Raw genomic sequence first — 17,928 nt, forward strand, 5'->3', positions numbered from 1 at the left:
GGGACGAAGTTTGTTCGGAGTCTCGGATGTGATCCAGGATGTCACGAGGAGGTCCGGAATAGTCCGGAGAATAAGATTCATATAAGGGAAGTTGATTTCTGGGTTTCGGAAATGTTCGGGATTTTTCCGGTGGTTGACTGGAAGGTTCTAGAAGGTTCCGGAAGGGTCCACCATGGGGCCCACGACCTAGGAGGCCCACCGTGGGCCAAGGGGATGCTCCCTGGCCTAATGGGCCAGGGGCACATGGCCCCAAGGCCCAGGCCGGCCAACCCCCTAGGGTTTCCCTGGGGGGGGATCAACTTGGGGGAGGGGAAAGCCCTCTCCCCCCTCTTGGCTGCCGCCCCCCAACCCTAGATGGGAAGGGGTCCACCTTGGCCGGCTGGCCCCCTATATAAAGAGGGGAGGGGGTGGCCGGCCACACCCCCCATCCATTGCCTCCTCCTCTGGCCGCCTCTCCCTCCACCATACGCTGCTCCGGCTTAGGCGAAGCCCTGCAGTTTTCTTCCTCCACCACCACCACCACGCCGTCGTGCTGCTGGAAGTTGGAGGAGATCTACCACACCTCCGCTGCCCGCTGGAACGGAAGAGGAAGGAGCTTCATCGACACCGTACGCGCGACCGAGTACGGAAGTGCTGCCGGATTGCAGCACCGGGGACGATCGTCTACACCAACAACGAGATTAATATCGTAGGCTTTGGAATCTTCGAGGGTTGGTATCATCTCCATCTCGTTGCTTCGATCTTGTAGATTAGATCTTGGGTGTTCCATAGATTAGATCTGTTGGTTTTATTCGTCTTGCGGTAGGAAATTTTTTGTTTTCTATGCAACGAACCCCATCATTTACATACGATACCGATTCCCTTTGTCACGCGATATTTTACTTGTCCGAGGTTTGATCATCGGTATCACGATACCTTGTTCAACCTCGTCTCTGACATGTACTCTTTACTCGTACCGTGGTATGTGGTCTCTTATGAACCATTCATATGCTTGCAAGCCAATTAGACGACATTCCACCGAGAGGGCCCAGAGTATATCTATCCGTCATCGGGATGGACAAATCCCACTGTTGATCCATATGCCTCAACTCATACTTTCCGGATACCTAATCCCACCTTTATAACCACCCATTTACGCAGTGGCGTTTGATGTAATCAAAGTACCCTTCCGGCATAAGTGATTTACATGATCTCATGGTCGAAAGGACTAGGTAACTATGTATCGAAAGCTTATAGCAAATGAACTTAATGACGTGATCTTATGCTACGCTTATTTGGGTGTGTCCATTACATCATTCACATAATGACATAACCTTGTTATTAATAACATCCAATGTTCATGATCATGAAACGATGATCATCTATTAATCAACAAGCTAGTTATACAAGAGGCTTACTAGGGACTTCTTGTTGTTTACATAACACACATGTATCAATGTTTCGGTTAATACAATTATAGCATGGTATATAAACATTTATCATAAACACAAAGATATATAATAACCAATTTATTATTGCCTCTTGGGCATATCTCCAACAGTTTGTACTAGCAATGGAGAGCATGCGGGATCACAAATAACATATGACATGAATATATAATCAATATTAACATAGTATTCAACATTCATCGGATCCCAGCAAACCAAACATAGAGGATTACATAAAGATGATCTTGATCATGTAGGGCAGCTCACAAGATCGATACATGAAGCACAAAGTGGAGAAGACAACCATCTAGCTACTGCTATGGACCCATAGTCTAGGGATGAACTACTCCAACATCACTTCGGAGGCGGGCATGGCGATGTAGATGCATCCGGCGATGATTTCTCCCTCCAACAGGGTGCCGGGAAGAGCTTCAGACCCCCCCCCCCCCCGAGATGGGTTCGGCGATGGCGGCCACGATGGAACTTTTCGTGGATGGAGGCTCAGGTCTCGAGGGTTTTCCTGAGAAGATGTATAAATAGGCAGAGGATTTAGGTCGGTGGGGTGCCTGTGGGCCCCACGCCTACCCTAGGCGCGGGCCAGCTCCAGGCCGCGCCTAGGGGTGGTCTGGGCGCCCTGGTGCGCCTCTTCGTCCGCCCCTTCGGACTTCGCCTTCGTTTCGGTAAAATATTGACTTCGGCTTTTGTTTCGTCCAATTCCAAGAATATTACCTGTACAACTTTTCTGAAATACAAAAACAGCTAGAAAACAGGGAACTGGCACTGTGGCATCTTGTTAAAAGGTTAGTGCCGAAAATCATGCAAAAGTGCAACAAAGTGTAAACAAAACACATATGAATTGGTGTAAAACAAGCATGGAGCATCAAAAATTATAGATACGTTTGAGACGTATCAGTGGTGCATCGACGTACCGGGTGCAGAGGAGAAGGCAGCACAAAGGGGAAGCGCAGGGACGGATCTGGAAGGGCGGCGGCCCGACGGCGGTAGCGGGCGCATCATGAGAGCCCGTGAGTTTTCTATGTGTGTTCATGGAATTTCACTTAAGTGAATTAATTGTGGTGAGCTGGTGGCGCCTTGGGCTGTACATTCCAACTTACAGGCCTAGCCGGACCTAGGAACCTAGAGGATTACCCAGTAACCTACATGGGAGGTATAGGCTAAACCTTTAACCTAAGAATTTCGTGCATGTTCCCAGGTCCAACACCAGGACCGGATCAGGACAGACTATTTGCATGCTTACGTGCGATTGCTCTTTGGAGATCGAAGTTGGTCATGGCAGGAGGCATCCATAGTAGGCAGCCTGGTTCGTGTAGGCCAGATCTGGTTGGGATGGTCTGGCGCGGATTGTTGCAGGGCTTGACCGAAGAGGAGCGGTCTACGAGGTTCTAGTGCAGCAACCCCGACAAGAGGTCATCAGCTATGCTGGGGACATAGGTGTTCACCATGCAGAGGATGTGGTGGTGCTTGGTCGTTGTTGACAAGAGAAGTTCTGCGCCATATGATGGTTTCCCTATACTTTGATGGCATGGACGAGTACAAGCGAAAGCCTAGCAACCAACCTTGTCGCTGTTTGCAGTGCTGGCGGGTCGGCATCATTTTATTCCTTCAAGATGCTTGTCATGGAGCTCTGTATACTCTTTTGGGAGGGTTTGGGCGCTCCAGGAGAAATCCCTAGCTCCGGGTTCCGTGCGTGCAATGGCTACGTTGCTTCTTGGAGACATCATCTTGGAGAGCTCGCATCCAACAATTGGCGTATGTTTCTTTTGTCATCAAGACAATGGATGTTGAGGCAGTGGCCCCGAGTAGATGATGTTGCGTGTCGAGTCCATGCTAGGCAACATGTTCATGGGTTGAAGCAATTGCTTGCATGGATTATGTGACAATCTTGTATCGCTAGTGCAACGAGGTTGTCAGCTCGGTCAACACGCCTCACATGAGAAGCCGTGACTTCTGTGCTGAGGCGGCAGCACCAGATGTTGGTGTGGCGGCCATGGTATACAAACGATTTCCCAATGCAGCTTGGGCTATGGTTAGTTTAGTTGTGGCGGCTCAAGTGTGAGTGGTGCTAAGTCAGCATGGCAGACCCCCAAAACTTTGACAAAGCATTAGATGTCAAGGCGGCAGTCCCAAAACTTACTGTTGAGGGCGTCAACCACATGTCATGCGAGTTTCATCGATGTTGGTTGTCAACGTCCGTTTGGCACAGCTCCTTTCAAGGTGTGTTGGTCGTCAACGTCGTCGTTGTTAGAATACGTATAGTATGTTAGGGCAATATGCTTGTTGTATTACCAGGGGGCCAAAGGCCACAATATATAGTACATGTATAGGTGCACATATGCAGAAAGCCCCCTAACATATGGGGAAACTACAATCTTTACTATTAAATTGCAATAGGTGGCTGCCTGGTGTCACAAATGGGCCAACAAATTTTTTCACATAGGCCCAAACTAAATCGGAGTTCCAAAGCCCACGGCTCATGCACAAAGCTGCTCCCGTCCCGGAAAAACTCATGTACGCATAAGTTTCATATCAGTTATCCTCAAAATAAAAAGAAAAACGTGCGCATAAGTTTCCGATTCAGTTACAAAACAGCGACCCATTTGCTATCTAAAAAAGCGACCATCGATCGGCCGTCTTTATGCTCTCTAGGACTCTATATGATCACAAAGTGTCCTTCCCCTAAACATATTCAGTTTTCTTTTCCGATTGAGCACCCTGCAGGTATACATACAATTCAGCTGCCGCGGCTGCCAGCTCGGCGAGACTCCAAACGGCATGACCACCCAAGACTCTCCGCTGAGCAGCAGCCCACGGTCAGTGCGGCGGCGCTCTCCAAGACACCAGCCCGCGCCATAGACGAGCCGGTGTGCGGCGACGCCCTCTAGCAACACGCCCGCGCACCTCCTCCAGACGAAGCCACAACTCGACGTGGCGGAGCCCGACCCTCTCTTCTTCTCCTCAGTTGGTACCACGGCGGAGATCTCTGCGGCCACGCGACCAAGCTGGGTGGAAAACACAACAAAGAAATCGGGACAAGCAAGAAACTACACTTCAAGCTGAATCCTAAGAATGTTACATACGGGCAGGTTTACGAATGTTATATAATTATTTGGACAGCACAATAGAAAAACATGTTTGATATGTATGAACGACTATTTTCGATAACACTTGTCTATTTGCAGTAGGTGATGATGGTTGGTCCATTAAAAAACCAACCTGATTGGTTGATGGCAGCTTGGGAAGTCGACCATGTTAGATTAAGGCCGGATTGATCACGGAGATTAATGAGTTTTCCATTCCTTCATGCAATTTATAACATGGTTTTTAATTTTGATTCGAGTAAAAGCGCTGTGTGACGTGCATAACTTGGGAAGATGGTAAGAGTTAAAACACAGTTAGAGGTGAGTGTGTGCGCATATGTGTAAGCGAATTTATTTGTATTGTGTTTCGCAAAAAAAGCTACGATTTGTCGATAACTATTTGATAATCAACATTTTTTAGCATTATGTGCATGTATTTCTATGTTGTAGCAACACACGAGCATTTAGCTACATGTGTCATAAAACCGGCTTCGTACGTAAAAAAACCAGATGGATCGGCGTTTCAGGCTTAGTATGTAAAAAAAAACTCGAGCACTCCCACCTCACGAAAGCCACAAAACCAGGACAAACTAGCGATCCCAGCAGGAAAGCCGGGTAGAGGAAGAAAACCAGCGTACATAAAAAACCGCTAGGCTAAAATTACGCGCTTTGACACCGCCAAGTGAAACACACCGTTTCGCTATTATGTTCCGTATATAGAAAATAAAATATCCCAATCGCTGTCGGGCACGGCTCCCTCTGCGGTCGCCCTGCTTAATCCCGTTGCCCCTACATGTAAGATCTCTCTGCACTGCCGGGCATGGCTCCCGTCATGGTCGCCTCAGCCCCCACCGGCGTGCTGGCCGACGGAGGGCGTTGACAGGGGCTAGCAACAAGCAGAGTCTATGAAGGCTCGAGAGTAAAGCAAGGTAAATAACCAGCCATGGACAGGAATAAGTCATGTCTGTCGAAGAAGAAGAATACCAGAATTTATGCAAACAACATGTCTAATTTAAACCAAAAGTAGTATTTATTAAAAGGTATGGTAGCATGCTATCACATTGCGCATTCATTATTTCTAATATTTAAATAAATTCAAGTTATAATTGTTCCGCGGCAACGCGCGGGCATAGTGCTAGTATACATATATATACATCTAACACCCCCCTCAAACTCATGGTGGATCCACAACACTGAGTTTGGAGAGTAAGAAATCATGCTGCGCTCGAGTCTGTGCCTTCGTAAAGAAATCCGCCAACTGCAAATCTGAAGGCACATAATGAACCGCAACAACATCATCATGTACCTGTGCACGCGTGTAAAAAGCATCAACACCGATATGCTTGGTCAGCTCATGCTTGACCGGATCACGTGCAATACTGATAGCACCTGTATTGTCAGACAAAAGTGGAGTGGGTGTCGTAACAGAGACCCCAAAATCTGCAAGCAACCACCGTAACCAAGTCACCTCAGCAATCAACAAAGTCATAGCCCGCAACTCAGCCTCAACACTCGAATGGGAAACTGTGACCTGTTTCTTCATCTTCCAAGCAACAAGCGAACCACCAAGAAACACACAGTAAGCAGAAAGCGAACGACGATCTGTAGGATCACTTGCCCACGTAGCATCCGAATAGCACTGGAGCTGGAGAGAGCTGGAACGGGGAAAGAAAAGGCGACGAGTGATCGTGCCACGAAGATAACGAAGAACACGGAGGAGATGACTATAGTGAACAGTGGTAGGAGATGAGACAAACTGACTCAGAATATGAACATGATAAGAAATATCAGGACGAGTGACAGCAAGATAAACAAGACTCCCAACAAGATGGCGATAACGGGTGGGATCAGGAAGAGGATCACCATCAGTAGGACGAAGCTTAACATTAAGCTCCATAGGAGTATCAACTGTGCGTTCATCCCCAAGAGCAGCACGAGCAAGAAGATCCTGAATGTACTTTTCCTGAGAGATAGAAAAGCCATCAGAAGTGGAGGAAACCTCAATGCAAAGAAAATAGCGAAGAGGACCAAGATCAGTCATAAGAAACTGATCACGAAGACGAGCCTTGACAAAGGCAGTATACTCAGGATCATCACCAGTAATGATCATATCATCAACATAGAGAAGAAGAGTACGTCCACGAGGAGAAGTGTGAACGAAAAGTGCTGGATCATGAAGACTAGGAGAGAAACCAGCAGCAGTCACCACACAGGCGAAGCGCTCAAACCAGGCACGAGGGGCCTGTTTAAGACCATAGAGAGAACGTCGAAGACGACAAACCATCCCATCGGGAACAGAATACCCAGGAGGAGGCTGCATGTAAACCTCCTTACTCAACTCGCCATTAAGAAAAACATTCTGAACATCAAGCTAGGAAACAGACCAACCGCGAACAGAAGCAACAGCAAGAAGGGTACGCACAGTAGTCATATGAGCCACAGGGGCAAAAGTCTCATCATAGTCACGGCCATGCTCCTGCTGAAAGCCACGAGCCACAAGATGCGTTTTATAGCGCTCAAGAGATCCATCAAAGCGAGTCTTGACAGAGGAAGTCGAGTCTGTTCATCGGGAGCCAGAGGAAGTCGAGGCAGAGGAAATCGGCCCTGGCGCTGCGTGGATCGGAGAGCGTCGGGCAGAGGAAGTCGAGGCAGATCGATTAGATCGAGAACGGGGGCGGACGGACGGGCGACGGGGAGATGAACAAGCAACGTCGGCCGGGGAACTAGGGGATCAATTTTTGCTCTGATACCATGTTAGGGCAATATGCTTGTTGTATTACCAGGGGGCCAAAGGCCACAATATATAGTACATGTACAGGTGCACATATGCAGAAAGCCCCTAACATATAGGGAAACTACAATATGCAGATATATACATCTAACATAGTATACGTATAGGACTTTGTATTTGTATCTCATATATAATAAAGGATCCCTACTTGGTGAGGTACGCCAGGACGACCAAACTATTTGGCCACGTTTTCATGGTATCAGAGCATCCGACTCTGACCTAGGGTTCCGCCCAACTACCTCGCTTCCGCACCCGCCGCCGGCGCCGCGCCCAACCTCTCCAGCGTCCGTCGAGATGTCTCTCCCCGTGTCATCCACACCGGTGACTTCGTCGGCCTCTACATCGGTCACTTCATTGGAGTCACCGTCGCTCTCCACAGCGGCCCCGCCCGCGCCCGGCATGGGCATCGTTCCGCCGTTCTCCGTACCCGACCTGGGCACTGACTTGTCGTTCACCACGCTACCAGGCACAGCTGCAGGAGAGGCTTCCCAGATGGCCACGATTCAATCTGATGCGGCTCGCTATACTGACGCCATAGCTGCAAGTTTGAGGCATCTGTCAACCGTTGGTTATCCACCTATGGCCGCGTATCCACCACAGGCTACCTACCCTTTGGCACTAGGATTTGGTCCTTATGGAGCGACACCACCATATGGCCAAGGCTCAGCGTCTCCTTCATTTTGGAGCTTCTTCCCGACTCAGCAGCCGGGACACTTTCCAAACTACGCGCTGCTGCCGATCGTTACCATTGCCTCGGCAATCATGATCCGTCTGACGAGCGACAACTACCTACTCTGGCGCACGCAAGTTGGTATACTTCGTCATAGTCACTTGCTCATGGGATATGTTGATGGCACCATTGCCTGCCCTGAGCCCCACATCGCTGTTCCTTACGCCGGAGGGATGCATGAGGCGCCGAACCCAGTGCATCAGCACTGGACAAAGCAGGATCATGTTGTTCTCTCGGCGTTTGTTTCCTCGATGACTGAAGGCGTTCTCAGCATGATTATGTTTGTCGGCACCTCTCGCGAAACCTGGGAGATCCTGAGTGGAGCTTTTGCCTCTACCTCCATCGTCAGGTCCTCCGCGATTCGACAGGAGATGGCTGAACTAAAAAAGGGGACCAAGACCATCAATGTCTATTTTCATCAGATGAAGGCACTCTCAGATTCCCTCACAAGCATGTGACAGCCTCTTCGTGATGCAGAGTTTATCTCATACATACTTGCCGGCCTTGATGAAGAGTATGATGCTCTCTATGAAGTGGTGACTAATCGCACCACGCCTATACCAATTTGTGACTTGTTCTCGCAACTTCAGAGTATAGAACAACGCAAGTTGGCTCAGTGCCGCTCAAGCGTACCTCGCACTATCCTGCCGCGCACATTGCTGCCCCCGCTGGCCCTGTCGCCGCCTTCGGAGCTGCCCGCGCTAGGCCTCGGCCTCTAGCGTCGCCGCCCTCTTCAGCGCCCAAGACGACGCCTCCATCCACCACGCCCAAATCCAACAATGAGCGTGGCACTGTTGTCTGCCAGTTATGCGGGATTCCGCGTCATGTGGCGTCAAAGTGCTACAAGAGGTTCAACCGCGACTTTCTGGGTCTAGGCAATGATGGGAGTAACACCGAGAAGCAACTTGCTATGGCGATGTCCGCTTCTCATGGATCTCATGGTGCTCCTCCGACCGTAGACCCGGCGTGGTATGCGGACTCCGGCGCTACTCATCACATCACTCATGAGCTCGACAAGCTCACTACTCATGAGCCCTACCACGGCACCGATCAGGTTCACACAGCTAATGGAACAGGTATGCACATTCATAATATTGGTCATGTTGTTTTACCTACTCCATCGTCTAGACATCTAGCTCTTAATCGAGTTCTTCATGTTCCTAAAGCAACTCGAGATTTGTTGTCTATGAGTAGATGATACGTTGCAAACGTATCTATAATTTTTGATGCTCCATGCTTGTTTTCTACCAATCTCCTTATGTTTTATGTGCATTTCGATACACTTTTTAGCATTTTCCGGAACTAACCTATTGACATAGTGCCACAGTGTCAGTTCCTGTTTTCTGCTGTTTTTGTGTTTCAGAAAAGTTGTACAGGAAATATTCTGGGCATTGCACGGGACAAAAACCCAGGACCTTATAATTTCGAGGGGAAGCCTAAGCCAGAAGGAGACACGCAGGGGAGCTGCCACGTGGCAGTACACAGGGCAGGCGCGGCCCCACCCCTGGCCGCGCCTGGCCCATGTACTGGCCACCCCGGCCTCCGCTGACATCGCCCTTTCGCCTATATATTGCCCTCACGGAGAAACTATCAGATATCAAGAAAGAATTTCACGAAAAGTCCCGCCGCCGCCGCCGTCTCAAACCCTAGTTCGGGGGGTTCCTGCTGCCTCCCACGTGGAGATAATCTCCATGGGGGAGGGCTCCGAAGAAGCCATGAAGGAGGGAGTTGAGGGGCTGCACTCCACGCTGCCCTCTCCGCCGTCTCCACCGCCATCTCCATCGCCAACTCCTCCTTGTACTTAGGGGACCATCCTCTCATAAGCCTCTGTACCGCCCTATGTAAACATGGTGTTCGATGCTATATTCTATCCTATGATCTATGTCATGTTTCATAGTTTATTTGTTCTTAGATTGGATGGGCGATTTTCTTTGATTCATTAGAGTTGTGATCTGATATGTTATTGTCCTTGGTGTCCATTATATTTGTGCGCGCATGGATCAAACACCTAGGGTTGGTAGTATTTGTAACGAAGCGGGGGGAGTTCTGCCGGAGCGACAGAAACCTGAGAACGCGAACCGATTAGTTGCACATATGGGAGTAAAGGAGACCTAGAGCTTAAGGCTATGGTTGGGGAAACCTTAATGCTTGTTAGTAGTTACGGATGTTTGCTAGCAAGCCAATCATATAGTGCTTGCAATCCCAAGTAGCGGAGTGCATGTATATTTAGCCTCTCCCACATAGAAAGCTCCTTCGAGGACAGTGAATCCGAGACCGTTACTATTGTTATAAATTGGTTGTTGTCCAGTAGTTAATATTAATGTAAACTTTTCAAAGCTTGAACATGAGTGGATTTTATTTAATGAGTATTAACCTACTAACATGTTTTGTGAAGTTTTATGTGGATGTAGCTAATTAGTGATGATATGAATAAGAAGACACAAGAGCTCAAGCTTGGGGATGCGTAGGTTCATCCTAAGAACCAATTCAAGATTACACAATCATCTAAGCTTGGGGATGCCCGAGTCATCCCCATATTCATCAACTACATGAGGTTGTCTCTTCCATACTCTTTATTACTCATCCACAGTTGGTTTTTAATAAAGCCTAGCTGAAAGGCGTTAAAGAAACTCACTTTTGGGAGATAACCCAATTTTATTTTTGCTTTGTTGAGTCTTGGAAGTTATTACTACTGTAATAACCTCTCCTTATCATTTTTATTTCGATTTTGTGCCGAGAGTATCCTCTAATGGAAGGGAAATGATGTCTGGGTGTTTGCTTTTCTGAATAAGATTTTGTGTTGTCACGAAAAAAATTCGTGAAAATATCCAGAACATTATTTTGAGCTGCCAATTTTTTTATTATGTCCCAGTATGTTAGCTAACTTTCGTTAGTTTAGCACTTTTTGATTTGAGCAACATAACTATTTCTTGAATTTCGATTTTTGCCTGCTGGTCTGTTTTGACAGATTTCTGCCATATTTTTCATTTGCTTCATATGCTCCCTCTTTTTGAGTTCTTTTGTGAGAAAGAGCTTTAGGAAGAAGTAGTTACTGTAGAACATGTATAAATGAGTGTTTGATATATGTCTCTACTGAAACCTTGCTGGTTTGGTTCTAATGTTATTTGCACTAATGTTGCTGATCAATTGTGTTAAGTTTTGTATGAAGGAAGTTTGCAAGTGTAGGGAGAGAAGAATGATGCAATGAGATGAAGCATGGACAAAAGCTCAAGCTTGGGGATGTCCCCTGGACACCCCAAGAAATATCCAAGAAGTACAAGCGTCAAAGCTTGCGGATGCTCAAGGCATCCCCTCTTCATCAACAAAAGCACCAGGTCATTTTTCAATACACTATATTTTTATTGCTTCATATGATATGTGTTGTTCCTGGAGCGTCTGTATTTTCGTTGTTTGTTTTATTTGTTTTGTTTGCTGTAATAAACTTGGTGGATCCTATTATTCTTGTGTGGGAGAAAGACACGCCCCGTTTCAATTGCCTAGAACACTTTAGTTTTCATTCCTATTTCTTTTCTAGTGTTCTAGTTTGCTAGTACTGCGTTTAGCTCTTGGTTTTTCTACTCATATCTTGTTCAGAGCTTGTTGGTTCTCCTTATTTATGTTTGAATAGATCTCTGGTCTTTTTCTTATTTATCATCTATGAGAGAGTTTTCAAATAAGTCGGTTGGCGTGGATGCATAAAAGGGTTTCATGTGTATAGTGATGCAAATAGAGGCATGTTTAGACTGTGGCATATATTTTTTCCTGTCATGATAGATGTTATTTTCATGTTGAGCTTATTTATTATGTCTATATCTTGATTAGCCTCAAATAGTTGAGAGTGTTTAGTGTACCATTGAAGGTTTTCATGCATTGTTTTTAGCATACAATAGAAAAGCACAATATTGTGGTATATATTCTCCTGCGAATGCTTTATTTGGGGCAACTTGGCACATGTTTTGCAACATGTTATGACTACATTCCAGTCAATTATTGCCTCCATGATCATTTAGTTTGCAACTTGTGTATCACTTTATGCTTTGATTAATATATTTTGTCGCTGTGCATGATTATGGCCATTATGCTCTCTTAGTTGGTCGGCCATTATGCTCTCTTAGTTGGTCGCACCCGGTCTTTTTCTAGCCTCCATTTGTATGAGTGTTTTATTCATGCATCCAACCACCAAAAACCAAATATGCCAAAGTGTCCACCATATCTACCTATATGTGGTATTTCATTGCCATAGTAGTTTGCTCATGTGCTACCTTTAAAAACATTCAAACTGCTCCTCGTTTTGTGACATTGTTTTTAGCTCATGAGGAAGTAAATTAAATTGTGGTAGTCATCTTCCATATTATTTAAGTAACTCAAAAACTCGCGAGCTTCATCTTGCTTGTCACATAAAAAAGTATATAAAAAGAAGAAGAGCTGGTTTGACCACAACTTCCAATAGGGGAAAAAAATAGGAAAATTATAAGAAAAGGGCACTCCTCCATGGTTTGTGATTGCTTGGTCGGCACCCGAGGATTCGGTTAGCCATGGTATGTGTAAGCAAAGGTTGGGAGGAGTGTCATTATTTTTTAAGTAGTATAAATGAAAAGAGGCTTCGCCCAAATATTTCGGAACCGCTCTCAAACTTGCTTAGTATGGAAGATGACAATAGATCTTTTTACTACTCGTTGACATGAACAACCACCTCTCAAAAGAAACTTTTACCTCCATTGTTTCAATAAAAAGCTCTAGCACATGAGTGATCTCACTTGCCTCTCAAAGAGAGACTATCTTTTACTTTAATGTTGAGTCTCCACCTTCTAGTTTATGCACCACTTATGAGAGCATAGTTGTCATTCTTAGTTTTATGTGCATGGTCCTAAGATTTTTATTGATTGATTCATAATTATGGTATCACTTGTTCTCAAACTTCTTGTTTCTAGTCACTCTTAAACTTTTAAAGGTGTCCTAGCATTTATGTTTTGCTACCACTTATGGGACAAGCTGAGTACCACTTTATTATGCATCTATCCTATGCTCTTTACAATCACTTTGCTTTCTATGCACTTTATACATTATCTTTTGTTTGATTACTCTTCATGATCATAGCATGGTTATTAAGTTTTACTGCAAGATTATATCTACCATGTCTATGTTAGAATGATTATGATCCCAGCTATTTTGCTTTTGCAAATTGATGATCAAAGTAGTGTGACAGCATGTCACCTCAAAAATTATTTGTTTGTTATCACTTACCTACTCGAGGACGAGCAGGAGTTAAGCTTGGGGATGTTGATACGTTGCAAACATATCTATAATTTTTGATGCTCCATGCTTGCTTCCTACCAATTCCCTTATGTTTTATGTGCATTTCGATACACTTTTTAGCATTTTCCGGAACTAACCTATGGGCATAGTGCCACAGTGCCAGTTCCTGTTTTCTGCTGTTTTGTGTTTCAGAAAAGTTGTACAGGAAATATTCTCGGAATTGCACGGGATAAAAACCCAAGACCTTATAATTTCGAGGGGAAGCCTGAGCCAGAAGGAGACACGCAGGGGAGCTGCCACGTGGCAGTACACAGGGCAGGCGCGGCCCCACCCCTGGACGCGCCTGGCCCATGTACTGGCCACCCCGGCCTCCGCTGACATCGCCCTTTCGCCTATATATTGCCCTCGCGGAGAAACTATCAGATATCAAGAAAGAATTCCATGAAAAGTCCCGCCGACGCCGCCGTCTCAAACCCTAGTTCGGGGGTTCCTGCTGCCTCCCCCTGGAGATAATCTCCATGGGGGAGGGCTCCGAAGAAGCCATGAAGGAGGGAGTTGAGGGGCTGCACTCCACGCTGCCATCTCCGCCGTCTCCACCGCCATCTCCATCGCCAACTTCTCCTTGTACTCAGGGGTCCATCCTCTCATAAACCTCTGTACCGCCCTATGTAAACATGGTGTTCGATGCTATATTCTATCCTATGATCTATGTCATGTTTCATAGTTTATTTATTCTTAGATTGGATGGGCGATTTTCTTGATTCATTAGAGTTGTGATCTGATATGTTATTGTCCTTGGTGTCCATTATATTTGCGCGCGCATGGATCAAACACCTAGTGTTGGTAGTATTTTTAACGAAGCGGGGGAGTTCTGCCGGAGCGACAGAAACCTGAGAACGCGAACTGATTAGTTGCACATATGGGTGTAAAGGGGACCTAGAGCTTAAGGCTATGGTTGGGGAAACCTTAATGCTTGTTAGTAGTTACGGATGTTTGCTAGCAAGCCAATCATATAGTTCTTGCAATCCCAAGTAGCGGAGTGCATGTATATTTAGCCTCTCCCACATAGAAAGCTCCTTCGAGGACAGTGAATCCGAGACCGTCACTATTTTGTCTTGAGCAAAGCCACCACTATTACCACCACTTTTCCACACTCATGTTACTGGTTACTTAGTTTATTTTACCGCTGCAACACTAACATTTATTTCCGTGTATTTATTTTCCTGCAAAGTCACCTCTCAAACCCGTGCCACCGCTGTAGTTTTATTTCCTAGATATTGCAAACGTTTAGTGCGCGTAGAGTTGTATCAGTGGTTGATAGAACTTTAGAGAATGTTTATCCTACCTTTAGCTCCTCGTTGGGTTCGACACTCTTACTTATCGAAAAGTCTACAAACGATCCCCTATACTTGTGGGATATCAGTAAACTTTCCCATGACAACAATGTGTTTATTGAACTTCATCCTCATGATCTTTTTGTAAAGGACCTCGGCACGAGAGCACCCATCCTTAGAGGTTGTTGCAGTGGAGGTCTCTACGAGATTAAAGCCCCTATCATCAAGCAAGCCCTTTCAAGTGTCAAGGTGTCCCGTGATATGTGGCACCGTCGTTTAGGACATCGAGCATTACAAGTCGTTCAGCATGTTCTTCGTAGTCATGAGTTACCATCCACCCATGAGTCTAATAAGATTGAGTCAGTTTTTGATGCTTGTCAGCAAGGGAAGAGCCATCAGTTGTCTTTCTCCTTGTCTACTCGTGTAACAAAATTTCCTTTAGATATTATTTATTCTGATGTGTGGGGTCCTACCCAAACATCTGTTAGTGGACATCGTTTTTATGTAAGTTTTGTTGATGCTTATAGTCGCTTCACTTGGCTCTATTTACTTAAACATAAATCTTATGTCTATGATGTGTTTCTCAAATTTCAAAAACATGTTGACGTCTCCTGGATCGCAAGATTGTTCATGTCCAAACTGATTGGGGTGGAGAGTATGAAAAACTCCATCCTTTCTTTCACAAGCTGGGTGTCTCTCATCGTGTGTCTTGTCCTCATACACACCAACAAAATGGCACTGCTGAGCGTAAGCACCGTCACATTGTTGAAACTGGGCTTACCTTACTTGCTCATGCGTCTGTTCCGTTATGCTACTGGAGCGATGCTTTTGCGACTGCTTGTTTTCTCATTAACAGGCTTCCTAGTTGCACCATTGACATGAAAACTCCACTTCAACAACTTCTTAAAGAAACACTTGACTACATCTTTTTAAAGGTCTTTGGGTGTGCTTGCTGGCCTCATCTTCGACCCTATAATAATCATAAGCTAGATTTCCGTTCGAAGAAAGTGTGTTTTTCTGGGCTATAGTGCTCTTCATAAAGGATACAAATGTCTCCATGTTCCTTCCAATAGAGTTTATATCTCTAGGGATGTTATCTTTGATGAGAATGTGTTTCCTTTTGTCAACATGCCTAACTCACACACGTTACCACCTGTTTCGGAGTCGTCTTTGCTTTCAGCTGACTAGTTTACGGATGTTGCATATTCGTTGCCATTGCTTGCTGACCATGGTGCAGGAAAAAGACGCGACACAAGTTTAGAGGTTTTAAGTCCACCTCAATACACTATTGACGTTGATCATGGAAGCCAACCATTGCATGGCTCCTCCCGTGGCTCCATTCCCTTGCATGGCTCGCATGGTATTGGTGCCTCAGGCTGCGGGCCAGCTGAGCCGCACCTGGCTCCTGCGTGCGCGCCCCTGCATGCAGCTGAGAGCAATTCCAATAGTGCAGTCGGGTGCTGGCTATAAGGCCAGCTATAGTCAGCTTATAGCTAACTTGTACAATAGTTGGCTTTAAGGATTGATGACTTTATGTGTAACAGGTCCACCACACATACTCACAAAGTGCCTAGGAGCAGGTGCAAGAGCTGGCTCTTGCATTAGAGTCCATCTCTCTTCTCTCTCCACTTCTCTCTCATCCACCTAAGCAAAACAACACTATTTTAATTCTTATAGCCTGCTGAGTCAGCCTTATTGTACTTGCTCTGAGCCGTGCCTGGCTCCCGCATGCGTGCCCTTGCATGCAGCTGCACCGCGCCCCACCACGCCTGCGTCCACGCGCTCAGCATCGCCTCCGCTGGTGACGCCCGCAGATGCACCCTCGCCGGCCACATCTTCCGCGCCTGACCGACGCGACAGGAACAGCAGCGCGTCCCGCCAGTCTCCTACGCCTGACGCTGTGCGTGATGCTGCTTCGCCAGAATCAGAACCACTGTCACCTGATGCCTCCCCTGCAGCGACCGTGACGCTACCTGCCTCCTCTGCAGCGATACAATCACCCGGCGTGACTCCTTCAACAGCTGCAGACTCATCACCAACACCACCTTCTCCTTCTCGACCTGTCACACGTGCACAACGTGTCATTCGTCAACCCAAAGTACGCGCTGACGGGACAGTGATATGGCTATCTGTTCTTGCTGCACATGCTGCAACTAAACACACCCGGGACCCGCGTGATTATAAAGAAGCTCTTCGCATTTCTCATTGGCGTGAAGCTATGGAGGCCGAGTTCTCTGCCCTGCAACGCACTATCACTTGAAAATTGGTACCTCATGTTCCTGGCATCAACTTGACTGATTCACACTGGATATTTAAAGTGAAGCTTCATTCACATGGTTCTATTGAACAGTATAAGGCGTGCATTGTTGCTAAAGGATACAAACAACGTTATGGTCTGGATTATGATGAGACTTTCAGTCCCGTGGTGAAACCAGCTACTATTCGCTTGTTGCTGACTATGGCTCTCGCTCATCGTTGGCACCTTCGTCAACTCGATATTCAGAATGTTTTTCTCAATGGTTTTGTTGATGATGAGGTATACATGAAGCAACCTCCTGGTTTTGCTGATCCTGATCGTCCTGGTCACTACTGCAAGCTTGACAGGTACATCCTTGTTCATTCTTCGGCGTCCGGATGTTACAGTCAGTCAGCTTCCTCAGAGTTTCAGTTAAGGATCTTGGTGGTCTGCATTATTTCTTGGAGATTGAGGTTTCCTCACCCTCATCCGGTACTCTTGTTCTTCGACAGCGCAAGTATGCACTTGAGCTCCTTGCGCGTGATGGTATGTTGAAGTGTACCCCTGTGACTACACCTATGGCGTCTACTGATCGTCTTTGCAGTGTTGATGCACTCTCATCTGAGGAGGCTACCCAGTATCGTAGTATCGTTGGTGGTCTCCAGTTTCTCACAGTGACACGCCTCGACCTGTCCTTTGTTGTCAACAAGGTGTGTCAATATCTTCATCAGCCTCGTACACCTCATTGGTCTGCAGTCAAACGCATTCTGCGTTATGTTTGCCACACTGTTGATAGTGGTCTGCAGCTTCGGTCTTCCTCCTCTACACTGCTTTCAGCCTTTTCAGATGCAGACTGGGCTGGCAGTATGGATGATCGGCGATCCACAGGGAGATATGCAACTACAAATTCGATTCAGCTTTTCAAAGGATCAAGTTGCTGATATTTTTACTAAGCCACTCCCTTTATCATTGCATGAGCATTGTAAGCGCAATCTCAATCTTTTACTAGTTGAGGTCGAGGAAGGGTGTTAGAATACGTATAGTATATGTATAGGA

This window comes from Lolium perenne, chromosome 5 (assembly GCF_019359855.2).
Source record: "Lolium perenne isolate Kyuss_39 chromosome 5, Kyuss_2.0, whole genome shotgun sequence".
In the NCBI taxonomy this organism is placed as follows: Eukaryota; Viridiplantae; Streptophyta; class Magnoliopsida; order Poales; family Poaceae; genus Lolium; species Lolium perenne.